This window comes from Gopherus flavomarginatus, assembly GCF_025201925.1.
Source record: "Gopherus flavomarginatus isolate rGopFla2 chromosome 13 unlocalized genomic scaffold, rGopFla2.mat.asm SUPER_13_unloc_1, whole genome shotgun sequence".
Classification (NCBI taxonomy): Eukaryota; Metazoa; Chordata; order Testudines; family Testudinidae; genus Gopherus; species Gopherus flavomarginatus.
In genome coordinates this window covers 1,403,582-1,427,291 of record NW_026114609.1, presented here as the reverse complement: position 1 = coordinate 1,427,291, position 23,710 = coordinate 1,403,582, and the positions used below count along the sequence as shown (strand labels likewise).

The window sequence follows — 23,710 nt, the reverse complement described above, 5'->3', positions numbered from 1 at the left end:
CGTATTAGAAGGGGGGTTGGGTAGTGTGGGCTGTGAAGGAGCCTTGTACGCTGAGACTGTTTCGGTTGGGTCAGAATTTTCAGTGGTGGCTTGAGCTGGAGGGCAGGTCAGGCCCAAGGGAAAAGTGTGGGGCAAAACCACAAGAACACGAAACTGACTCTCCGATTGTATTATTGTATTATTTTTACCCCACTGGGTGCAGCACCTGGTATGGGATGGGCCTATGATGAGGGAAGGGGTGCCCCCCCTCTAGTGTTCTACTCTCACCTACACCCTACACGATTTTCAGTGGGTGGCTAGGTGGGAAGTTGCTTGCAAGATGGCTTCATCCACAACAGTGGCTGCCCTCACAGCAGTGGCGGCCACAGCAGCTAGCTCCCCCACCTCCTTTGGCTCAATCTGAACAGAGGTCAATGTACCACTGGGTGAGACTGGCCAATTTTAGGAGCTTCCTCTGAAAGTGAGCAACTGGCCCCAGAACTACTGACGGCACTTTAAAGTATTGCAAATGTGCATGGCCAGCATGTGCAGAGCAAACGCTGCCCAGGGCACTGTTTCACGCTCTGGCACCGCTTGAGACAATGGACCATCTTCAGCCACCAGGTGACCCAGGATCTAAGGCAGGAACGGGGTGAGGAAGCAAGTCAAGCTGAGCAAGGCAGCCAAGATTCACCTTGCCTTCGTGGGCGCTCACAATGATGCCATTTTGTGTGCCAGGGCTGACAAAAACATCCCAGACAGAGAAGCAGCAGGCCAAAAAAGCAGCAGGGGTATTCTGTCTGCTATCCAAGATCCATAAACCTGGAAATCCTGGATGCCCCATCATTTCAGGCAATGGCACCCTGACAGCAGGATAGTCTGGCACTCCCAGCTATCTTCGAGATGCCACTGACTTCCTGAGGAAACTACAGTCCATTGATGATCTTTCAGAAAACACCATCCTGGCTGGTATGGAGGTAGAAAGCCCTCTACACCAACATTCCACACAAAGATGGACTACAAGCTGTCAGGAACAGTATCCCCAATAATGTCACGGCAACCTGGTGGCTGAATTTTGGACTTTGTCCTCACCCACAACTATTTCACATTTGGGGACAATGTATACCTTCAAGTCAGCAGCACTGCTACGGGTAATCGCATTGCCACATAGCATGCCAACATTTTATGGCTGACTTAGAACACACTTCCTCAGCTCTCATCCCCTAATGCCCCCACTCTACTTGCCCTACACTGATGACATCTTCATCATCTTGACTCATGGAAAAGAAAACCTTGAGGAATTCCACCATGATTTCAACAATTTACATCCCACACAATGTCAGCCTGGACCAGTCCACACAAGAGATCCACTTCCTGGACACTACTGTGCTAATAAGCAATGGTCACATAAACACCACCCTATACTGGAAACATACTGACCACTATACTTACCTACATGCTCCAGCTTTCACCAGACCACATCAGACAATCCATTGTCTACAGCCAAGCTCTAAGATACAACCACATTTGCTCCAACCCTCAGACAGAGACTAACAACCTACAAGATCTCTATCAAGCATTCTTACAAGTACACTACCCACTGCTGAAAGTGAAGAAACAGATTGACAGAGCCAGAAGAGTACTCAGAAGTCACCTACTACAGGGACAGGTCCAACGAAGAAAGTAATACAACCCACTAGCCGTCACCTTCAGCCCCCCAACTAAAACCCTCCAGTGCATCATCAAGGAACTACAAACCTATCCTGAAGGATAATCCCTCACTGTCATAGATCTTGGGAGACAGGCCAGTCCTTGCTTACAGACAGCCCCCCACCTGAAGCAAATACTTACCAGCAACCAAACACATAAACACTAACCCAGGAACCTATCCTTGCAACAAAGCCCGTTGCCAACTCTGTCCACATATCATTCAGGGGACACCATCATAGGACCTAATCACTCAGCCACACTATCAGAGGTTCATTCACCTGCATATCTACCAATGGGATATATGCCGTCATGTGCCAGCAATGCCTCTTTGCCATGTACATTGGCCAACCAGACAGTCTCTACATAAAAGCATAAAAGGACACAAATCAGAAATCAAGAATTATAACTTTCAAAAACCAGTCGGAGAACACTTCAATCTTCCTGGTAACTTGATTACAGACCTAAAAGTTGCAATATTACAACAAAAAACTTTCAACAACAGACTCCCATGAGAGACTGCTGAATTGGAATTAATTTGCAAAGTGGACACATTAAATTAGGCTTGAATAAAGCCTCGGAGTGGATGGGGTATTACAAAAAGTAAAACTATTCCCAATTTTTATTTGTCCCCCTACTGTTACTCACACTTCCTGTCAACCTTTGGAAATAGGACATCCTGATTATCACTAGAAAAGGTTTTTTCTCTGCTGATAATAGCACCTTAACTGCTCACTCTGTTATAGTGTGTAGGCAACATCCATTTTTTCATTTTCTCTCTGTGTGCGTGTGTGTGTATCTAGATCTATATCTATATATCTTCTGCTGTATTTTCCACTGCAATGCATCCGATAAAGTGGGTTTTAGCCCATGAAATCTTGTTTCTCCTTGTTTACTCCTTGTTCTTTTTGCAGATATTAATGGAGGTTAAGTCCATGAATGGCTATTAGTCAGGATGGGTAAGGAATGGTATCCCTAGCCTCTGTTTGTCAGAGGGTCGAGATGGATGGCAGGAGAGAGATCACTTGATCATTACCTGTTAGGTTCAGTCCCTCTGGGGCACCTGGCATTGGCCACTGTTGGCAGATAGGATATGGGGTTGGATGGACCTTTGGTCTGACCCAGTATGGCCATTCTTATATTCTTATGAAGGAGGGACAAAACACTGCAACAGGGTTTCTGTAGTCTAGTGGTTATCATGTTTGCTTAACATGCAAAAGGTCCCCTTTTTAAAAACAGGCAGAAACATGATGGCTTCCTTTCCCCAGCTCCTACTGGCCTGTCCCTGTATGCTCAATAGGTGTGTATTACTTCCCCCTCCTGCTTTGTCTCCTCTCCCTCTCTGAATACCTGTGAAGTGGTTTTCCCTGTCCCCCTCCTGGATGCTTGTGGGATGAATGGGCTGGTTGAACAGCTAGAAGAGCAGAAGAGCTTCCAGGTAGACAAGGTGACTGGGACTCTAATTAGGCAGCACTCACACACCCAGAGCATGGACACTGCCCAAAGTGGAGGTGCCAACCAGATGCAGCCAAGTCATCTCTAGTTGCAGGCCATTAGGTGCAGGTCCTTAAAGGAGAAGGGGCCATGTGTTCAGGAGTCACTCACAAGCTTGTACCTCCAGTGAATATCCTTTGCCCGGAGTGCTGGCCAGTGGTTCTCTGCGTTGTATTTCATTGTACCTCAGGAAGACTTACCTTCATGCACCGTCCATGGCTGCACTGTGCGACTCTTACCTTGCAGAATCCTGACATCTCCAGTGCTGTGCCTGTCCGGGAGCATGAGTATGCAAGTGTGAGTATGACATCCCCGCTTCTTCTTTTGAACTTAGCTGTCAGTATAATAAACTGCTGCTTTCTGCCAAACTCTGGTGGGTCATTAGTCCTCTCTACGCTTACTAGCTGGCCCAATTTTGGGTAACAGCTGTGATAAGCTCAACCCCTGAAGGACAGAGGGTGGTGAAATGAGCTGGAAAAAGCTAGCATCAGCAGGGTGAAAGCTAGAGGACCTTGGCCAGTCACCTTTGAAGCCTTGTGGCTTGGTCTCCCTGCCCTTGGAGGTTGGCCTATGGCGGGCCGGCTCTTCCTGCTGGCTTCCTTTGTGGAATTGCCAAAGGAGGGAGTGAGGCAGGAATGGGGCAAAAGAGGAAAGTCTAGCTGAGGAAGGCAGGCAGAAGCTAAGCCCATTTGTTCTGCAAAGCCTGAAAAGCCGGGGGAGGTGCGGTTGGCTGCTGGGAGGTAGAATCCTGTGCCTACCTCTTGGCTTCCCAGGGATGGCTAGTTGCATCCCAGGAGAAGAAGGATGGTTCTGGGGTGAAAGGAGAACAAGCAAAGCTCTGGAGGAAATTGGGTGTGTGGATGCGGGCTCTGCGCTGGGGGAGCGGGTTGGGGTGCAGGAGGGGCGGCGCTTACCTTGGGCACTGCAGCTCCCAAAGTGACTGGTAGACACAACTCTGCTGGAGCAGGTCCTAGGTGGGCCGTGCCAGGGGGTCTCTGTGTGCCGCTGCCTGCAGGCTCTGCCCCCAGACCTCCCATTGGCTGCAGTTCCTGGCCAATGGGAGCTGCGGAGTTGGTACTCGGGGCAGGGGTAATGAATGGTGGCGCTCCCCCACCCAGGGGATGCTGGACATGCCGGCCATTTCTGGGAGTGACACGGAGGGACGGAGGCAGAGTGGGCAGGGTGCCACCTTAGTGCTGCTGGCACATGTCTGCACACCCATTAGGGAGGGGGGCAGAGGTCATCCATGTGCTGCCTGGGTAGGGACAGTGCACAGAGCTGCCTCCCCTACTGGGTCTATTACAGGAGGGAGGGAGGTCTTTGGCCTGTAAGGTGCAGCAGGTCGGACTAGATGATCACATTGGTTCTTTCTGACCTTAAAGGCTCCGAGTCTAAAAGGGAGAGGGAAGTAAAGGAAGTTTTAAAAAAAAATAAACCAAACATGTAATACCAGGATAACTCCACCTGCTCATTGTCTAGTCCACCCCTTTCTTCCTCCATTGTGTGTTGAATGACCTGCAGAACATTGATTCTCTCATTCTTGTGATAAACTGATACAATGTGACTGAAATTAAACTAACTCCCAGCAGAGGAAACATCATATCACTGCGCTGGCTGGGAATCAAACCCCAGTTAACTGTTTGGAAGACAGCTATGCTTGCTACTATACCACAATGCATCTGGTGGAAGTACTACTTATGCTTGTCTGATGAGGGTAGACAAGCATTGAGGAGATTTTCTGCCCATTAAAATGAACTGGATTCTCATCACTAAAAAAAACCACCTCCATCTTCACTTGAGTTTGAACCATCAGCCTTTCAAATAGCCACTAAAGTTGTTAATCACAGGGTACTTTACACTACGGGATTATTCCGATTTTACAGAAACCATTTTTTGGAAACAGATTGTATAACGTTGAGTGCACACGGACACACTAAGCACATTAGTTCGGCGGTGTGCATCCATATACCGAGAAAAGTGTCAATTTCCGGAGAGTTGCACTGTGGGTAGCTATCCCATAGCTATCCCATAGTTTCTGCAGTCTCTCCCACCCATTGGAATTCTGGGTTGAGGTCCCAATGCCTGATGGGGCAAAAACAGTGTCGTGGGTGATTCTAGGTAAATGTTGTGACTCAGTCCTCCCTCCATGAAAGCAATGGCAGACAATCATTTCACGCCCTTTTCCCTGGATTGCCTGGCAGGCGCCATAGCACAGCAACCATGGAGCCCATTCATCCTTTTTTCACACGTCACCGTATGACTACTGGATGATGCTGACAGACGCGGTACTGCAGCACTACACAGCAGCATCCCCTTGCCTTTCAAGTTAGCAAAGATGGATACCAGCCATAATGTCCCGTCTGCTGCTGTCATGGGTACTCCTGGCTGGCCTCGGTGAGGTTGGCCAGGGGCGCATGGACAAAAATGGGAATGACACCCCAGGTCATTCCCTTCTTTGAGTTTTGTCTAGAGAGAGAGAGTCAGTCCTGTCTAGACTATCAGGCAAGCCTACTAAAGAACAAGAGAGGCAAACGTCTTCTCCGGGTCAGAGCCCCAGACATCCCGCAGAAATGATGAGCTGCATGCCATTCCAGACGGTGCCCCTGCAACAACGCCACCGTTGCTTCCCTCCTCCCCCACCCCTCCTGGGCTACTGCGGTAGTTATCCCCCTCTTTGTGTGATGAAGTAATAAAGAATTCAGGAATTTGAAACAACACTGACTTTATTGCCTCTGCAAGCAGAGCTAAAGGGGGCCAATACCGCTGAATTGCAGCCACACTAACCCTAATCCAACATGGCAAATACCGATTTCAGTGCTACCCCCTCATCAGGGAGGGGGACAGATATCGGTATTAAGAGCCCTTATATCGATATAAAGGGCTTCGTTGTGTGGACGGGTGCAGGGTTAATGCGATTTAATGCTGCTAAATTAGATATAACCTTGTAGTGTTGACCAGGCCGGAGAGAGCAGCAGGTTTTCCTACTGTTTCCCACTCTTGTTTTCTTGACTAGTTCTCCTCCACACCAAGTTGCTCTTTCACTTTGTGAGTCTGGCAAGCTCAGTTGCAGAGTATCAGACTTTTAATCTGAGGGTTCAAGTCCCTGGTCAGGTGATAAACTACTCCCCAAGGTCTTAAACTGTTTCTCTGGAGTCCTCTTTGACATAGCTTGTTCTCTTCAGGATTTTTCCTTTCCTCAGAAGGGCCTTTTTGTGTGCGGGTTTGAAGGGGCAACTTCCTGACAGCCCCTCTGTCCTTGCAGCCTGGAGGAATAAAGGCCTCTGGGTATATAGCATGTTCCTTCCTGCACACATACAAACACATAAAATATCCCTAGGAATTAGAATCAACCTGCTGCTTTCCCCTGTACTGCTGGATCCCCAAATGACGATGCTCTTCAGCCTAAATGCATGTCCTCTCTTTCCCAGTGCCCCTCAATCCCAAACTTCAGTCCCTCCTATGCACACTACTTCTCACTCCCAACCAGAGCCTGCTCCTCTTCACCTTTCTCCTCTGTCCCTACCCACAGCCCCCTCAATCCCAACCCACAGGCCCCTCCTATTCCAGTGCCCCTCAATCTCAACCCACAGCTCCCTCCTCCCTCCAGCAGCAGGTGCTTCAGACCCCCTCAGGAAGATTTTCTTGCAAGGTTTCGTGTATGAGTCTGCATGTGGATTTTACAGTATGTTGGAAATATGTTGGATTGCTTGCCGAAATGATCACTTTTGCCTGGTTGGATTCCCAGTCTCCTTGTTATTGGGGCAGGAGAAATAAAGCATTGTTATCCTTGTTGTGTATATTGAGGGCAGCACAACTGTGCTTGGGAGAGCCCGACTGAGGGACTCACGCTCAGTTCAATAGCACTTACTAGACAAGGGACAGGGGTTCAAAACCAAATGGGCTGGCACCTGGGTCCTAATACTAAAATTTAAGGGTTAGATCAGTGTTAGGGACAGGGTGGCTGTGGAGGGATCAGTGAGTTCCTAGACAACATAGTGAGAATAGTGCCTCTTATTTTTCCCCCTTTCCAACCAAGATGTCGGGTGAAGTCTACAGAGGCAACTCTGGGTTTGCACTGACTAAGGACACAGCTGTGAGTGGAGTGCAGAGAGGGGATGGCTCATGTTAAAGGACTTTAGTTGCAGGACTTACAAACCATAGGGGGAAGGACACTGCCCAGCTATTTTGGGGGGTGGCTCTTTTTCTCTTGGTTTATGTTTATGAGTTGGGGCTGCTGACATGACTTCTGCTAACCCTGGGCTTACATTGCAATGTAGACATACCCTGAGAGGGCATCTATAACGTAATAAAAGCAGTGTGGCCTGGCTGGCCTGGATCATCTGACTTGGACTCCTGGGCTCAGGTTGTGAGGCTAAAAAACTGCAGTGTAGACATTTAGGCTCAGACTGGAGCCCAGGTTCGGAGACCCTCACCCCTTGTGGGGTCTCGGAGGCTGGGCTCAAGCCCAAGTGTCTACACTGTAATTTTATAACCCTGCAGCACAAGCCCCACAAGCCTGAATCAACTGACCCAGGGTTTCAGAATAGTGATTGGGTGTGTTTATGACAGTGCAGACATAATACTACGCTATGTCCATGCTGCAATGAAACACCCAGAGCTGCCCATGCCAGCTCAGGCTCCTGAGGCTTTGTCCGTGGGGTGGTAAATTTGCAGTGTAGATGTCTCAGCTCAGGCTCAATACTGGGCTCTGGGCCCCCTCAAAGTTGGGAGGGAGTTTAGCAAGCAAAAAAGGTAAAACCGCAATGAAGTATTACCCTGGACTCAGTGGCATTTCTCCATTGGTCTGCCTGCTTTGGGGCAGGGACAATAGCACATCCTGCTGCATTCATTATTTCATAGGGTGGTTTAGGATTTTCATTCTCAGGCACTGGGCACAAAGCAGGACTCAACCCTTGGCATAAACTAAATGAGCTGGCCACAGATTCTGGCAGCCACAATGAGCATTTGGTGTGAGAGCTCAGACCTGCCCCTGTCCCAGAGGGAGGGGGTCATCCATGACGGGACTGGACCGCTGACTTACCAGCTCCTAACTCCCAAACGTTCAGTAACTCTGTTATCAGTGCCTGTGTGTGTAATTTAAACCATAAGAAACCCACATTGGGCTAGACCAAAGGTCCTTCTGACAACAGCCAAGAGCAGGTGCCCCAAAAGCCACTCAACAGGGCACCACTGGCAGTTATTATCCCTGCCTGAAAAGCAGACAGACCAATGGAGAATTGCCATGAGTCCAGAGTAATACTTCCCTGTGATTTTACCATTTGCACTTGCTAAACTCCCTCCCAACCTTCTGGGCTCCTAGACCTATCCTAATGTTATGTCTACACTGTGATTAAAACACCCAGCTCACCTGTCTCAAAGCCCAGGTCAGCTGACTCAGGGTTATGGGACTTGGACTGCAAGACTATAAAATTACAGTGCAGACATATGGGCTTGAGCCCAACCTCTGAGACCCACGAGGGGTGAGGGTTTCTGAACCCAGGCTTCAGTGTGAACACAAATATCTGCACCACTGTTTTTAGCATCTCAGCCTTAGCATAATGAGCCCAAGTCAGATGACTCAGGCCAGCCATCCTGCCATCTTTATCCCGGGAGAGATGGATTCTAAGGGTACGTTCCCATTGCAATGGAAGCCCAGGTGTGGCACGCTGTGCTTAAAGCAGCACCCTGCAAGCCCCATATTCACCACTTTCATATAGTGATGATACGTTTTGAACAAAGTCTGCCTGGTGAGGTATCATTTTAAAAATCTTGAACTGTTCATCTGTTGAACATTAATGTCTTCTTGCATTCTATATGCTCACATTGGTTTGGGAAGTTATGAAGTTTGTTCTGTGTGCATTACAGAAATATGTTATGAGGTTGGGAAATGCCCCCCACAGCCTTTCAGGTGCAAAAATGGAGGAGCCAGACTCACTGCTGGCCCATTAAAGGTGGCTACAGTCCCCAAGGACTATCCCAGGAACCGTGTACAATGCAGACTTCACCGAGATAACACAGCAACAATGGACATTGCTTGACACACATCATAGCAAAGGAGCTTTCTAGAAAGTTGGAAGAAACTATGAAAGGGGGGAAGAGACATCATGACTTGGCATCTCTCCCCCACAAATCAACAGCTGGAAAACACACCTGGATGACAAAACTGATTCATGAATCAGAAGATAATAATAATAATACATTCAAACCAAAGTCCCCAAATAGCTAGTACTGGCTTTTCAGCTGAAAATTTTCAGTTTGGGAAATTTTGTTTTCCCAATCAGACCTTGCCAAGGGAAGCAGGGAGAAAATGTTTGAGTTGCCTCCTTCAGAACACCTTAGCCTAGACACTCTAGCTGTGGGTCACTGTCATGGCCTTGCTGAGAACTGGGTATTGTAATAATTTGGGAAGGTCTCAGGGTGTTTGGGGGAGATTATGAGGCGTTACCTTTTGAGATGAAAAACTAAGACATACAGGACTAGAGAATTTTTTTTTTAGAAATCTGAGATTTAGACATTTTATTTAAAGCAAAGGGGTTTTTGAGCAGGCTTTTGTTTGCAGGCAGCAACATTGCTTGCTCTGTTATTGTACCAAAGGGAGAGATGGTTGTTTAGAAAGGAGGAGTGAAGACTGAATGCAACCCATGAGGATGGGATTTGAACCCATGTGTACAGAGCGCAATGGATTAGCAGTCCAGTGCCTTAACCACTCGGCCACCTCATCTGAGGTGTCTGGAAATGGACAGGACGAGAAATCTAAGGCCAGCAGAGATAGGGACACTAAGTGTTTTAAATACTAAGCAGAAGCAGGGCTGAATGAGCTCCCACCTCACAGCTACTGACCAGCTGTGGGAAAGGCTTAGGGCAAATGGGCTTAGCTTCTGCCCTGCCTTCCTCAGCTGGACTTTCCTCTTTTGCCCCGTTCCCCCGTTCCTGCCTCACTCCCTCCTTTGGCATGTCACACAAAGGAGGCCAGCAGGAAGAGAGCGACCTCCGTAGGCCAACCTCCAAGGGCAGAGGAGGCCAAGTCACAAGGCTTCAAAAGGTGACTGGTCTAGACCCTCTAGCTTTCCCCTGCTGATGCCAAGGCTTTTGCTCAGCTCATTTCACCACCGTCTGCCATGCAGAGGTTGGGGTTACTGCAGGACAGGACAGTGGCAGCAGTAGGAGCGCTTTGCTGGACAGGCAGAAAAAGTAAAACCTCCTGTTTTTGAACCAATGCCCTTTTGCATGTTAGGCAAATGTGATAAACACTACACTACAGAAACTGTGTTGCAGGGCTTTCTCCCTCCCTTCAGAAGAACATGAGAACAGCCATACTGGGTCAGACCGAAGGTCCATCCAGCCCAGTATCCTGTCTGCCAACAGTGGCCAATGACAGGTGCCCCAGAGGGACTGAACCTAACAGGTAATGATCAAGTGATCTCTCTCCTACCAGCCATCTCCACTCTATGACAAACAGAGGCTAGGGACACCATTCCTTACCCATCCTGGATAATAGCCATCAATGGACTTAACCTCCATGAATTTATCTAGGTTTTTTTAAATCCTGTTATAGTCCCAGCCTTCACAACCTTCTCAGCCAAGGAGTTTGACATGTTGACTGTGCACTGTGTGAAGAACCTCCTTTTATTTGTTTTAAACCTGCTGCTCATTACTTTCATTTGGTGTTCCCTAGTTCTTATATTATGGGAACAAGTAAATAACTTTTCCTTATTCACTTTAGGATGTGGGGTCTGGGCTGGGCTGACTTTAGTCCCAGGCTGGGGTCTCCTGAATGTTGGGAAACATCCTTTGCTGCTACCCAGACACAGCAGGCTACTAGTGACAAACCAGGGCTGGGATGAGAGGGGAATGTTGCATGGACTTTATCATACAGGGCCCATCGTGCTTCTCAGAGCCCAGAGGCAAGAATCTAGAGAAGGGTGAGTCATTTCTCAGCTGCATTCTCAGGAGAAGCCGGTAGCCATCCTTGATCAGACACTCAGGAGAGCAACCACAGCAGTTCTGCGGAGAGCTCTGGCCGCCAGGGGATCCAGCTAGGAGAGGGAGTGCTGAGGGCTCTGCAGTTTTTGCAGTGGGGCTGTGTCAGGAGTCACAGGTGGCTTTGTTGGTGGGGTGGTGAAGTAGGGACTACAGGATGTGAGGCTGGCTGAAATGAAACTGCACAAAAAACCTCCCATTTGTTCCAGCTAAGGCCCTACTTTGGCCTCTCCTCCTTTCATAAATATCTCCATATCTACCCCAGCTCTCAGAAACACCCTCTCTCCATGGGTATTTTCACGGTTTCTTCCTTTTTTCATGGAGAGAGACAGAAAAAACAAGCCTATTAATTTGACCTACGACTCAGTTCATGGCATGAAATACACAATTTTGTATTCAATGAGTTGTGTTCATTTACATAACATGAAAAATATGTTTTGTGCAATGCATGAAAACCTCACTGCATTGAACAACCCACTTGATCTAGTTAATGTACTACAGAATATTTGAAGAAGTTAAGAAAGATGTGCTTATAAATTAACATGTGCCATTTACACACGCACAAAACAGAAGAAACTGAATTATTTGAGCTACTAAAATTTCCATTTTCTCACAGCATTTTAGTTCTCAAGGTTGTTTTAATTTGCTTATTTTTTTGGAATTAGAAATGAGGAAGAGTACACTGAAGTCAGTGGAATTACTGCAGTGAGGGATTTAGTCTCATTATTGCCACTAACAAAACCTTGTAACAGAGAGTTAACTTTGACTGTGAATATCTCTTACCTTCCAGAACATCGAGTTCAGTAAAACTCAAACTCTGGAAAAACAGGGAATACAGAGTGAGGGTACATGCCCAGATAACTTTAATTCTGCCCTCTAGGAGAGAATCCCTGAGAGCATATGAGAATAAAGAAAGGTTTGGGGACAAATTACATCTACTTCCCAAGAGTTTGTTTCTTCTGGAATTAATTGATCCTGGCCCCATCAATTGATGCTGGCCTGGTGTCTGGCTGTGGAATTTACAATTTACTATCTTTATCCCAGTATATTAAAGGCAAAACTGCTTTACAAAAGCTCTGTTATTCTAGGTTACACAAACAGGTCACTTCCCCACCTATTTCAAGGAGATGGAATTTTCCTGACCCGCAGGGAACTTAAACTAACATGCTCAAGATCACACATTCCTTAGGAGAAAATGAAGGGGAAAAAAACAAAACCCACCAAACCGTTGCTGTTTCTACCCAAATGATCAATGAGACCAGAAAGCGAGACTGTGCAATTAACTGTCTGGTACTACACTGACTCTGCAGTTACTTGGATGCAGATACACTCAGCTCTACGGTTGGTAAACGTACAGAGACTCTGCTGCTGCTCATAAACTAGCAGCACATGACCTCTAAACAGCTGCCATTTGAATGTATCTGAAAGTTACACGGAACAATGATCCGTGTTAAAGGAAGGCTGCCATTGTCAGAGCCCCAGTTGATGCCATGTGCACACACAGAGGATTGGTGTAACAGGAAGTTTGGTAAATCTTGGTTATTTTATTTTTGTAACAGGTTCCTTTCCATCTCCAGTAGAGTTTTCAGTCCGAATGACAACTTACTTACCAAATGTCATACAGACTAGCCATTCCTCCCAAGTGGATGTGGTTCTTGTTTTTCTGCGCACTGTAGCCCATGGAGGCCAAGGACCTGCAAATGTGTTTTCATGTGCCTTTGTTTATTGATGAAAACAAACCTAGAGACTTAGAGGATTGGAAGTGATTTCAGTTGGGGGACATGTTTGCTAGGTTTTTATGCATTTGCACAGAAAAACATTGAGTGTGTCCATTCATTCAGGGGTCCCTATTTAGTGGAGCTCCTGAACATACTGCAGATGGAATTATTTTTATTGAAGGAACAGGTTTGTGAGAGGGCACTTGGATTTGAACCAAGGACCACTTGATCTGCAGTCAAACTACAGAGGAAGTTGTGTTCTTTAGTTTCAACAGAGCAGGGCCTTGTCTCACTCTCAAGCTAGGCCTACACTAATGGGTGATGTGGCTTTAGTTAAAGTGTTTAATTGAACAGCTATTGCATGTCCACCCTGTGTCACCAGTGCACATCCATGCTAGAATCTCTTGGATCACCACAGAGAGCAGTGCATTGTGGGTAGCTATTCCACTGTGCAACTGGCTGCAGCGTGCTTTGGGAAGGATTTGCAATGCCTCACGGGCTGGTACAGCATCAAATGATACAGGTTTCTCTATCCCATTGTTCTATTGGCATCCTACTAGATTGCCAGCTGCTTTTCAACTGCAATGTGCAAGTGATGGGGTAGAGAGCATGTGCGTGTGGGGAGGAGAGACAGTGTGTGCATTGTGGAAGAGTGAGTGTGTCGGCACACTGTCTCTAAGTTCAGACAGCTGCTGGAAGCAACCAGTCCTGAGGCAGGGGACAGCCCCGACATCAGCCCCCCTTCTCTCACTGGCTCAGCTCAGCACAGCACAGCACTCTCTGTCACACACACACACATACACGTACACACTGCTGCCTGCTTCACTCCGTGTGTCAGAGGTGCTGGAACAGGGGGGTTAGAGGGCCATGGCCCCACCACTCTTTATTGGCTGTTAGGATAAATGATGGAGGGGAGGGGAAAGGGTACAGTCTTGGGGAAGAGGCGTTCTGTGGGTGTGGCCTCGAGGGGAGAGGTGCTGTGAGTGAGGGGTCCTTAGGGAAGGGTGTCATAAGGGTGCCACAGTTCGGACAACGGTGCCCCCCCCTGCTGTAAGGAAGCTTTCTGCCGCCCCTGCTCTGTGTTCGCAAAGCTGGAGAGAGCAGCATCCACGGCAGTGATTTGCTCCCCAGGGCTCCGGCATGGGGGCTTGGGAGATGATTTAAAAGGCCCGCTGCCTTTCATGTGTGAAGAAAAAGATTCTGTACTGCCTGGACTACTATAGCAGCAGGATGCTGGGCTCCTCTCCCTTGCACTGCTTAATGTTGTGCCTGGACTAATAGCAGTTGGAGGCTGCCTCCCCCTCAATTTATCTCTAATAAGTCAGTGTTTCTTATTCCTGCATTCTTTATTACTTCATCACACAAATGCGGGGACACTGCAATGGTAGCCCAGGAGGGTTGGGGAAGCAGGGAAGCAACAGGTGCGGTTGTTGTAGGGGCAACCCTTAGAAAGGCATGTAGTTCATCATTTCTGCAGATCTGAAATGGAGCAGCTGTGCTCTCTGATACACTGGTTCTCTAGTACACTTGCCCCATATTCTAGGCAGGACTGACTCTATTTTTAGATACAACGTTAAGGAGGGAATGACCAGAGGAGTCATTCCTATTTTTGTCTTTGCGTTCTTGGCCAACTTCAGCAAAGGTCAGCCAGGAGCACCATGACAAGCAGCAGACAGCACAGAACAACAAACAACAATCATCTCATTGCCAATTTACAATGCACAGCAGACAGTACAGAACAACTGATAATCATCTCTGCTATCATGCAAAGGCAAATGAATGCTGCTTGTGTAGTGCTGCAGTACTGCCTCTGTCAGCGGATTCCAGTACACATACGGTGACAGTGACAAAATGCAAAAACAGGGCTCCATGGTTGCCATGCTATGGTGTCTGCCAGGGCAATCCAGGGAAAAAGGGCGTGAAATGATTGTCTGCCGTTGCTTTCCCGGAGGAAGGAATGAGTGACGACATTTACCCAGAACCACCCACAACAATGATTTTTGCCCCATCAGGCACTGGGATCTCAACCCAGAATTCCAAGAGTAGGAGGAGACTGCGGGAACTATGGGATAGCTACGGAATAGCTACCCACACTGCAACGCTCCAGAAATCGACGCTAGCTTCGGCCCATGGAAGCACACACCGCCGAATTAATGTGCTTAGTGTGGCCACGTGCACTCGACTTTATACAATCTGCTTTACAAAAGAGGTTTATGTAAAATCGGAATAATCCCTTAGTGTAGACATACTCTGCAGCTCCCACTGTGGGAGGTCACCCAAAAATGTGGGGCTGAAATAGTGCTCGGGCAGTGATTCCCACCAGTGACCTGGGCCTCCTTTGGGCTCTGTGGTGAGAACCCTCAGCCTCCCATCCTTAGTCTCTACCCTGATTGGTTGAGCAGGGGATTATTGACAGGGAGGAGACTCAGGTCCTTGTTGTTCTCTTTGAAGACCAAGGAAATAAGTCATAACCAGTTATATGTTTGATGAATTTTGCTGCTTCTCTGCATTAATTGTCTCTGAGCAGTTCATGATTCTCTGTAACATTGCAGTTCTCCTCAAATACTTGATGAATAATTACTGTGCACTGTTGTTGGTCTGGAGCTCATCTGAGAGCACTTTACTCAGGTCATTCAATGTCAGAAATTCAAGATCTGATGGTTAGTTTGAAAATCAGGGCTCTTGGGTCCTATTCCCAACTCTGCCACTGCCTGGCTGTGTGACCTAAGACAAGTTAATTCTCCTTTCTCAGCCTTAGCTTCTCCCTCTTTCTGGTAGAGATAATAATGATCTGCTCCTACGTACTTCGACACACTCACTGTCTCTCCCCATACACAGTCTCCACACTGCAGTTGAAAGGCAGCTGGCAATCTAGTAGGATGCCCATGGAACAATGGGATAGAGAAACCTGCATCACTGAAAGTACAGCCATGAAGACACCACACGCCAGCCTTCCCTAGCTGGCAAGAATCAAATCTCCACAGAAAGACACCTATGGCGTCAACCCAGCTCCCTAAGCAACTCAGCCACAACCACTTAACACAGGGGCCTTTCTACACTCTGGTTCTGTTCTTACTGAAGGGTCATTTCCAATTGTTTGCTCAGACCAGCTTCCACAGCTCACTCACTGCTGTGCAGCTCTGTACGTGTGGCCCTGGCTGAACAGCAAGAATTCCTGCCCATTTCCCTACTGGTTTGAGCATGGTTAGAGTGTGTTTGTGGTTAATGATGTTGCTGTAGATTGTTCATTCCCTGCCTTGGGAATTCAGACAGTCCCTTTCCCAACATATCTCCAGGACATCAGTCCCTGGCTGGGTCTCCTGGGCAGTGGAAAACAACCCTTGTTTGGTGCTGCCATGGGAATCATGCAGGGATGTGCCAGCAACATTGATGTGACTCCCTGCACACTCTACCTCTGTCCCTCCGTACCGCTCCCAGAAGTGGCTGGCATGTCCCAGCATCCCCCAGGGTGGGGAAGCATCTCTATGTGCTGCCCCTGCCCTGAGTACCAACTCCACAGCTCCCATTGGCTAGGAAGGCCATCGTGTTTGGTCTCAGCAGCACTCGTGGAGCAGAGGGAAACACATGGCTGAGGAAATTTCCCATAGCCAAAAGATAAGTCTTGAGCATCACAACTTTGTAGGCTAATGACAAGGTCCACTTATGCCACCGGCCGAGATATTCCTAACAGGCCAGCAACCGCTTCTCCCAGTTCGCATTCCCCACCTCATCCCCAACCGAATGCTAGAAGGCCCAGCCATCAACCTGCCCACTCTTGAGCCCTTCTCTTCCTCCCTGACTGATAGGGGAGAGTATTGAGCCTCCCTCCCTTAGGCCCTTCAGCATTCCTGTGGACACCAACACTGCACAAGTGACTTTGGGCCAGTAGGTGAACCAATAGGGCTGCCTCCTAGGCCAGGCTGCAGCCCAGCTTCAGGACTCAGAGGAAATGGAGCTTGCATCCCTACCTACAGGACTCCAGGCACGGCCAGGCTTCTGGATCAAATGTGCCCTCTTGTGCTCAAGTCACAACAGCTGGCAGGTAAAAGACAGGCTTTCATGGCCTTTGAGAAAGCAAGACAGAGCCTTGGAAGACCCAGCAGGGTTTGTGCCACAGAAATTGTCCGCCCTCAGATCCCAACAATACTTCAGCTCAGATTGCAGGATTCAAAGTCCTGACCCTTATACCATAGGAATCCCCCAGACTTGTGCTGAGCTCTGGTGTGGATGGACCCTGTGGGGGCAGCCCTGCATTTACTCACCAAGTTGTCATGCAGCAGTTTGCTGCAGCTCCCAGAAAGATCTTTCTTAATCCAGACTGAGAAGCCAGGGGGCATGAGAGGAAGTTGCCCCTTCAGTCCCAGGCAGTACATGGCCCTTCCTAGAGGAGGCCAAGTCCTACAGGGGCAGGGGGAGTGATGTTAAGTAACATCCTAAAGAGATGCCTTCTTCAGTTTTGGGGGGAATACCACAGGAGGAAAAGTCCCCTTCTTTACTTGACCAGGGACTTGAACCTTGGACCCTCAGATTAAAAGTCTGATGTGCTACCAATTGAGCTAGCCAGACTCACACAACGAAAGGAAAAGTTTGGTGCAGAAGAGAAACTAGTCAAGAAAAGAGGACAGAAAATTCAGAAAATTTGCTATTCTTGCTCCCTTATCAGCCCTAGTTCCATCTTGCTCCTCCATTTGGTGCACAGATAAATTATTTTTTAGTTAAATATTAGATCAGGCTACCATGTCATTTGGGAGAACAGGATGAAGCTTTGGAAATCCCAAGATGGTTAGCTGGCAACCAAAGGACCCCAAGGTCTCATTGAGACTTAAACTTTGATTTCAGGGTTCAAAGTCCTGAGTGCTGGCCCTTAAACCATGGTACCAGCATGGGGGCCTTTGATCTCTGTTGACTTCTGGCAGGGAGGACTCAGTGGGAACATGCATCTCTGGCTAGCCCTGCATTTGTTCAAAAAGTCAGCGCACGGAGCTTTGCTGCAGGCCCAGAGGCCTTTCTTCCTCCAGATTGCTAGGTCAATGGACAGGTGAGGAAGTAGCATCTTCAGTCCCAGGCAGTAAAGGGCCATTCCTAGGAAAGGCTAATTTCTGAAAAGGAAAAACTGAAGTCAAGAAGAGTCCTTCTGAAGTTCTTGAGGAATATCACAGGGGGAACTATGTGTCTGTTTGACCAGGGACTTGGATCCTGTACTCTCAGACTAAAAGTCTGATGTCCAATTGAGCTAACCAGGTTCACATGTAAAAGAGGCAAATTTCGTGCAGAAGAGAAACTAATCAAGAAAAAGAGAGCGAGAAACAGTACAGAAAACCTGCTACTCTCGCTCTCTTAGCAGTCCTAGCCCAGTGTGATCCTCCATCCGCGGCCCTGAGGCATTTTCTTTTTTTAGTTAAATATCAAATCCAGGAGAAAACACAGTTATACAAAGCAAAACGAAATCACAGACAGAAATGTCATTGGAAATGCAAAAATAAAAAAGGAAAATACAATTGCCATCACTTTATCGTGTCTGGGCCATTCCTGTATCGAGAGCATCTGTTAAGGTCCCTGTGTGCTTATGAGAAACCTGGAGGAACTAATACTACAGCCTGTACATGAAACTCAACTGCTCCCAGGTGTCCTAGTAAAACCCTTTCCCTGCTGTGAAGTTGCACTCCATGTGATTTTATGAAAATATGTTAATGAGTGTGAATATAAAGTGACTGGACTATGCTTCATGCGAAAGGTCTCTTGTAAGGTATCATTACAAAGCTTATAATCTACTGTGTGTGTTCATCCTATTTGTATGAACCGATCATTCCTGTATCTGAAACTAGAAATATGAACTATAACTCTGAGGTCCTGTTGCAATGATGCAAAGTGTGAGCCATTAATAGTGGTTTGGACTCTTGATGGCTCTCATTAACCAGGACAATTGACTGCAGATGGCTCTGTCCTGCACCATCTGTGAGTCAGGCCAGGAAGAGTGAAGGCTTGAGGTCTCACAGGACATGTGACCATGTCACCTGGTACAGGAATCCATCTTAAACCTGTGGCTTTTCCTCAGGAGAGAGACAAAAGGTTCCTGCCTTGTACCAAAGCTGTATAAGGGGGTGGAACTGAACAAACATGGCTGCAGTGATGAGACATCCCCTAGCTATCACCTGAGCTGGAACAAGGGCTATACCAGGTGAAAAGATTGGGCCCAGACAAGAAATAAGTCTAGTCTGCCTCTCTGTCTGTGCAGATGGGATCTTTCCTCCAGTGCTGGAGGATTCGCCCTTCTCATCTACCTTGTCCCAAGCAGCAAAGCAGATGGGAATCTTAAATGTACCAAGGTGACTTAGGAGCAGAAACCTCCCCAGAACTTGCATTCAATTGGCACTTGCCCCTCACTCAGCAGGATTAAAACTCCTGCAGGGAGACTGCTGGGCCACATCCCAGCTGGCCATGAGCAAAGCAGCAGAGTACAACAAAGAACCTCGAAACGCTGGAGATTGAACACAGGGCCTCATACATGCAAAGCATGTACTCTACCACTGAGTTACATCCCTAGATAGGCTGTCGGTCATACTCAGAGCCCTCCTATTCCCAGAGCATCCAGTGGCCTAAGAGCAGCATAGGGGACACATTCCCTGCTCTGAGGGCCAAACCTGCTGTCCTGGAGGCTGCTGGTTCTTAGGGTCACTTTTCAGCAGGGCCAGAATTGATGTGTGGGGCAGAGAGAGTGTGTGCCCCGGACTCAGGGTGCAGAGATACACTCATCCCTCTCCCCTGCATTGGGTGGGGAGTGCGGCCACCTCCTGCTGGAAGGTAATGGGAGGGGAGGGGCGCTGTGAGTCACTCAACACCTGACCCTGGTGGCAGGAGTGGTGTGGGAAGCTCCAGGTATTTCTAGGATCTGCTATTGCCACCTGCCTGTAAAGTCCAGCTTCCCCAGCACATTCACTGCGGTGCAATTGGGTCATTGTTTCCATGGCTGCACAGCAAAGAATCACTCCCAGTTTCCCTTCTTTCTGCAGCAGGATTAGTCTGTGTCAGTGGTTAATGAAGTGGATCTGGTTGTGGATTGTTATTCATTCCTCACCTTGACAATTCACATAGTCCCTTTCCTACTCAAATCCCCAGCACCTCGGTGATCCTGGTAGCAGGGGTTGGGTCCTGAGACTTTGAGGGTCCTTTTTACCCTTCACCTGGAGTGAACTCAGCTTTTCCCCCATCCCAGACAATCCATGAAATAACAACGGGGGCATAAAGAAAGAGAGGAGGGAACATCTCACTGCCACGGTTGGATGTGCCCAGGGCCCCAACTCATCCATTGTTTCCATGGAATTTGGCCCCCTGCTTTGCACAAGGGACAGAGAAAGATCTTGCTGCTCCTGTGGCTGTGCAAGGAAAATTGTGCTTCTGTATGAAAGAGAGGAAGGAAATGGCCCCATGATGGGACAATATCCTTAGGATTAAGCCCTAAGGACTCAGGCTGAGAACTGATAGAACTCCACTCATCTGGGATTGAACAAATTGTCTTCCATGGAGCAGGGCCAGTTCCAGTGTTTTTGCCACTACAAGCGGAAAAAAAATATAAAAAAGCTGCAATCAGCTGCAGCTCTACCTCTGCCACTTTTGGCAGCAAGTCTTTCCCTCCGAGAGGGACTGAGAGGGCCCAACTGCCGCAGAAGCCTCCCCATTCCATTGGCCGTCCCAGGAAACTGCTTGCTGCACTAGTGCCTGGAGCCAGCCCTGCCCTGGAGATGCTGGGAAGATGGGGGAATCAGCAAAAAACCACAGGCTTGTTTACATTGCAAGTGAAGAATAACTGAAGCTTTTTTGGTTTAAAGTTACTTTTCCCTGACTGGGAAACCCAGGCCATGGCAGTGAAAGTGCCAAATCCTAAACACTAGACCACTAGAGAGCTGATGGTTTTTTTTTCTCACTTATGCTACACTTTCTTAGGCTACTTTCTATCCACTTTCTGACAGTGCTCCATTGTCCACTCCCTAAGGGGTTAAGAACAGAGAGTGCAGGAACCCCTGTACTCTGGGTCACAACCTCAGCCCAACACAAGCCACTGAAACAAACTCTAAGGATGCTTCCTCCAGCAGGATCACAGAAACACACCAAAAATATCCATGAGGAACAATCCTCCTCTGTCTTCATTTACCCCATCGCAACCCTCTCAGCAACCGACTCTTGCAGGAAGGACACTCAGATGATAGGAGCTCTGGCATAGAGACCAAGGGAGGGGTGTTGCTTCCTCTCACTGTGAGCTGATCACAGTCTGACTCCGTGCAACAGGGCTCTGAACTTTGCTATCTTGTGAGTTCTGAGAGCAGAGCTCCCTGGACCCTTCTGCTGAGAGCATGGTTATTGTACAACAGCTGCAAGGCCTTTTTCACCCTCCTTGTCCTCGTTGGCTTCCCCAGACTTTCCCCACAAATGGTTCTATCAGGTGCTGGAGGGATCTAAGGACCTGCAGGTTTCCCTCACCCATCTCTTAAAGCAAACAGTGATTCTCTTCTCTGACACTCCTGGGTCTGGGCTTCTTTTGAGTTTTTCCCAAGGGGGGGCCTGATTCCCTATGAAAATGTGTGTGTGGCACCAGCTTGTCTGCCCCGTCTCTGGGAACCGAGAAACTTTTTCAGACTCTCCCCCACTAGATGAGTCCAACAGCATCTCCCCTTGTTGGGAGAATCCTAAATTCCAACCTCCCGCCCTGGTTACTCTGACCAGCCGATGGCAGCAGCATGCTGAATTAACCCCAGCTCTCTGGTCTAGAAAGCAGCATCTAACCAGCCCAGTGACAGCTCTGGTTTGCTCGCTGGAGACATAACAAACCAGGAAAGAAGGCAAATGTCAGACAGGGAACATCAGCTCACAAATAAAAACCTTCAGGCTCCTTCTACACTGGAACTGGGCAGTTGACTGACTTTAAATCTAGTTAGCTCTGTTGGTAGAGCATGATGCTCTTAATCCCACCATCATAAAATCAAGCCCCATGGTGGGTGGTTGCGACAAATCTTAGGTGTCACTCTTCTGGTAATAGTCACAGATCAAAATGAAACAAACTCTCTGTGCTCTTTGGCAGGTCATGTTTCTTCCTCTCTCTGAGCTTCAGTAAAACATGAAGAGAGAACAAACTGACATTTGCATCCTATGTTAAGAGAGTATTTTCTCCTCTTCCATTGTACACCAGGCAAGAAGAGGGGATAGTAACCATTTAATGGATAATTGCAGGGGGAAAAGTTTGGTCTTTATAAATAGGACAATGATCAATTGGTCTCCATGTCCACTGATGGTAGGACAAGAAGTAATGGACTTAATCTGCAGCCAGCGAGATTCACGTTAGATGTTGGGAACAGCTTTCTAACTCTGAGGGTAGTTAAGCTCTGGAATAGGCTCCCAAGGGTTTCTGTGGAGTCTCTGTCCTAGGAGGTTTTTAAGAACAGGTTGAACAAACCTCTGTCAAGGATACTCTGCATATACTTGGTCCCATAGACAACCCGCTCTGGCTCTGGTTCCCTCCTTCTGCTCCCTGCCTGGGCCGGCTGCTGTGGGCACTTGATCCCACATGCCCCCAATGCATCGTCTCTGCTTGACCCTGCTTCAGCAGAGAGGGCTGGATTTCATGACCTCTCCAGGGCCCTTGCAGCCGTACAGCTCTATAATTCGATGCCATCGCAATGTAATATAAACAACAACAAAAGTGGAAATATCACAATCTAACGATTCACTGTGAAATGACATTTGATAGCACAAAGAGACAACACGTAGGAGTGCAAAGCCCGACAATTCAGCACCATGCAAATGAACGCCCCATGGGGCAAAATGACACACTGCAAAAGAGCTCAGCTCAAACCAACGCAACACAAGCCAGTGCAAAACCATACAACACGAAACAATGCATCAGAGGGCAAAGTGACACTGTGCAAAACAGCTCAGCGTGGAACAGTGACACAGCGCAAACCCACACAACAGAATCATATAGAAAGGTAGGGCAGGGAGGGACCCTGAGAGTCAGGACCAAGTCTCCCTTGGCCACCCCGACAGGTGTTTGAAGAACAAGGAAACAAAGGGCACCACAAACTTATGTTTTTTGGATGAGCAAAGAAAAGGGAGCAGCATTGTCCCCCTCGGGTAGCCCCTGTTCAATTCCAGATCAGAAAGCAAAACTCTTCTGCAAGAATATCCAAAAAATATTGTGTTTCACTTCACTTCATAAGTACAGTTGTGTGGCAATTAAATGATGAGCCTAAAGTTTCATAAAAGTGTGGGAAATATGGATGTATCTGAGGAAATGGCTTGGAATGAAGGAAGACAAAAACTGATGGGTCGAGAGAACGGGCCCTGTTTCCCCCTGGTTTGGAGCTTCTCTCACAGCTACTGGAATAGAAAGGCTAAGCAAATGGGGTTCTATTGTTCCAAAGGAGATTGAAGTGAGGCCATTTTCTCCGGATAGAATTAATGGTAATATCAAGAGTGGGATGTGAAATCACATCTCTATGCAGAGACCAGAACAGCCAAGGGATTGGAAAAAAAATTTTTTTATAACTAGCACTTTAGACCAGTCCATCATCCTGATACTAGAAAGAATATGACTTATGAACCCTAGTTTTCATTAATAGTTGATGAACTCTTTAGGGCGGTCGAGATGGCACATCTCTTTCAACTCCTAGAGACCTTCTACAGCGCAGCTGATTTTTAGACACACTCACCCGGACCTAAAGTTACACATTTCCTGGAGCTCCATGAGTTCTGCGGTGTTGTAATCTCCCTGCTCACGTTTTAAGTGAACAAAAGATGGGTGCTGGCATTCTGAGAGAGTAATGGTGAACCTCAAAATCCTG

At 47.8% G+C, this 23,710-nt stretch overlaps 1 protein-coding gene across 13 annotated transcripts in view; it reads right to left on the bottom strand.

The window, feature by feature from the left end:
* LOC127040993 (zinc finger protein 436-like) overlaps positions 1-23,710 on the bottom strand; it is a 563,752-nt gene that overhangs the window by 506,300 nt on the left and 33,742 nt on the right. The gene's annotated exons all lie outside the window — the stretch shown is intronic.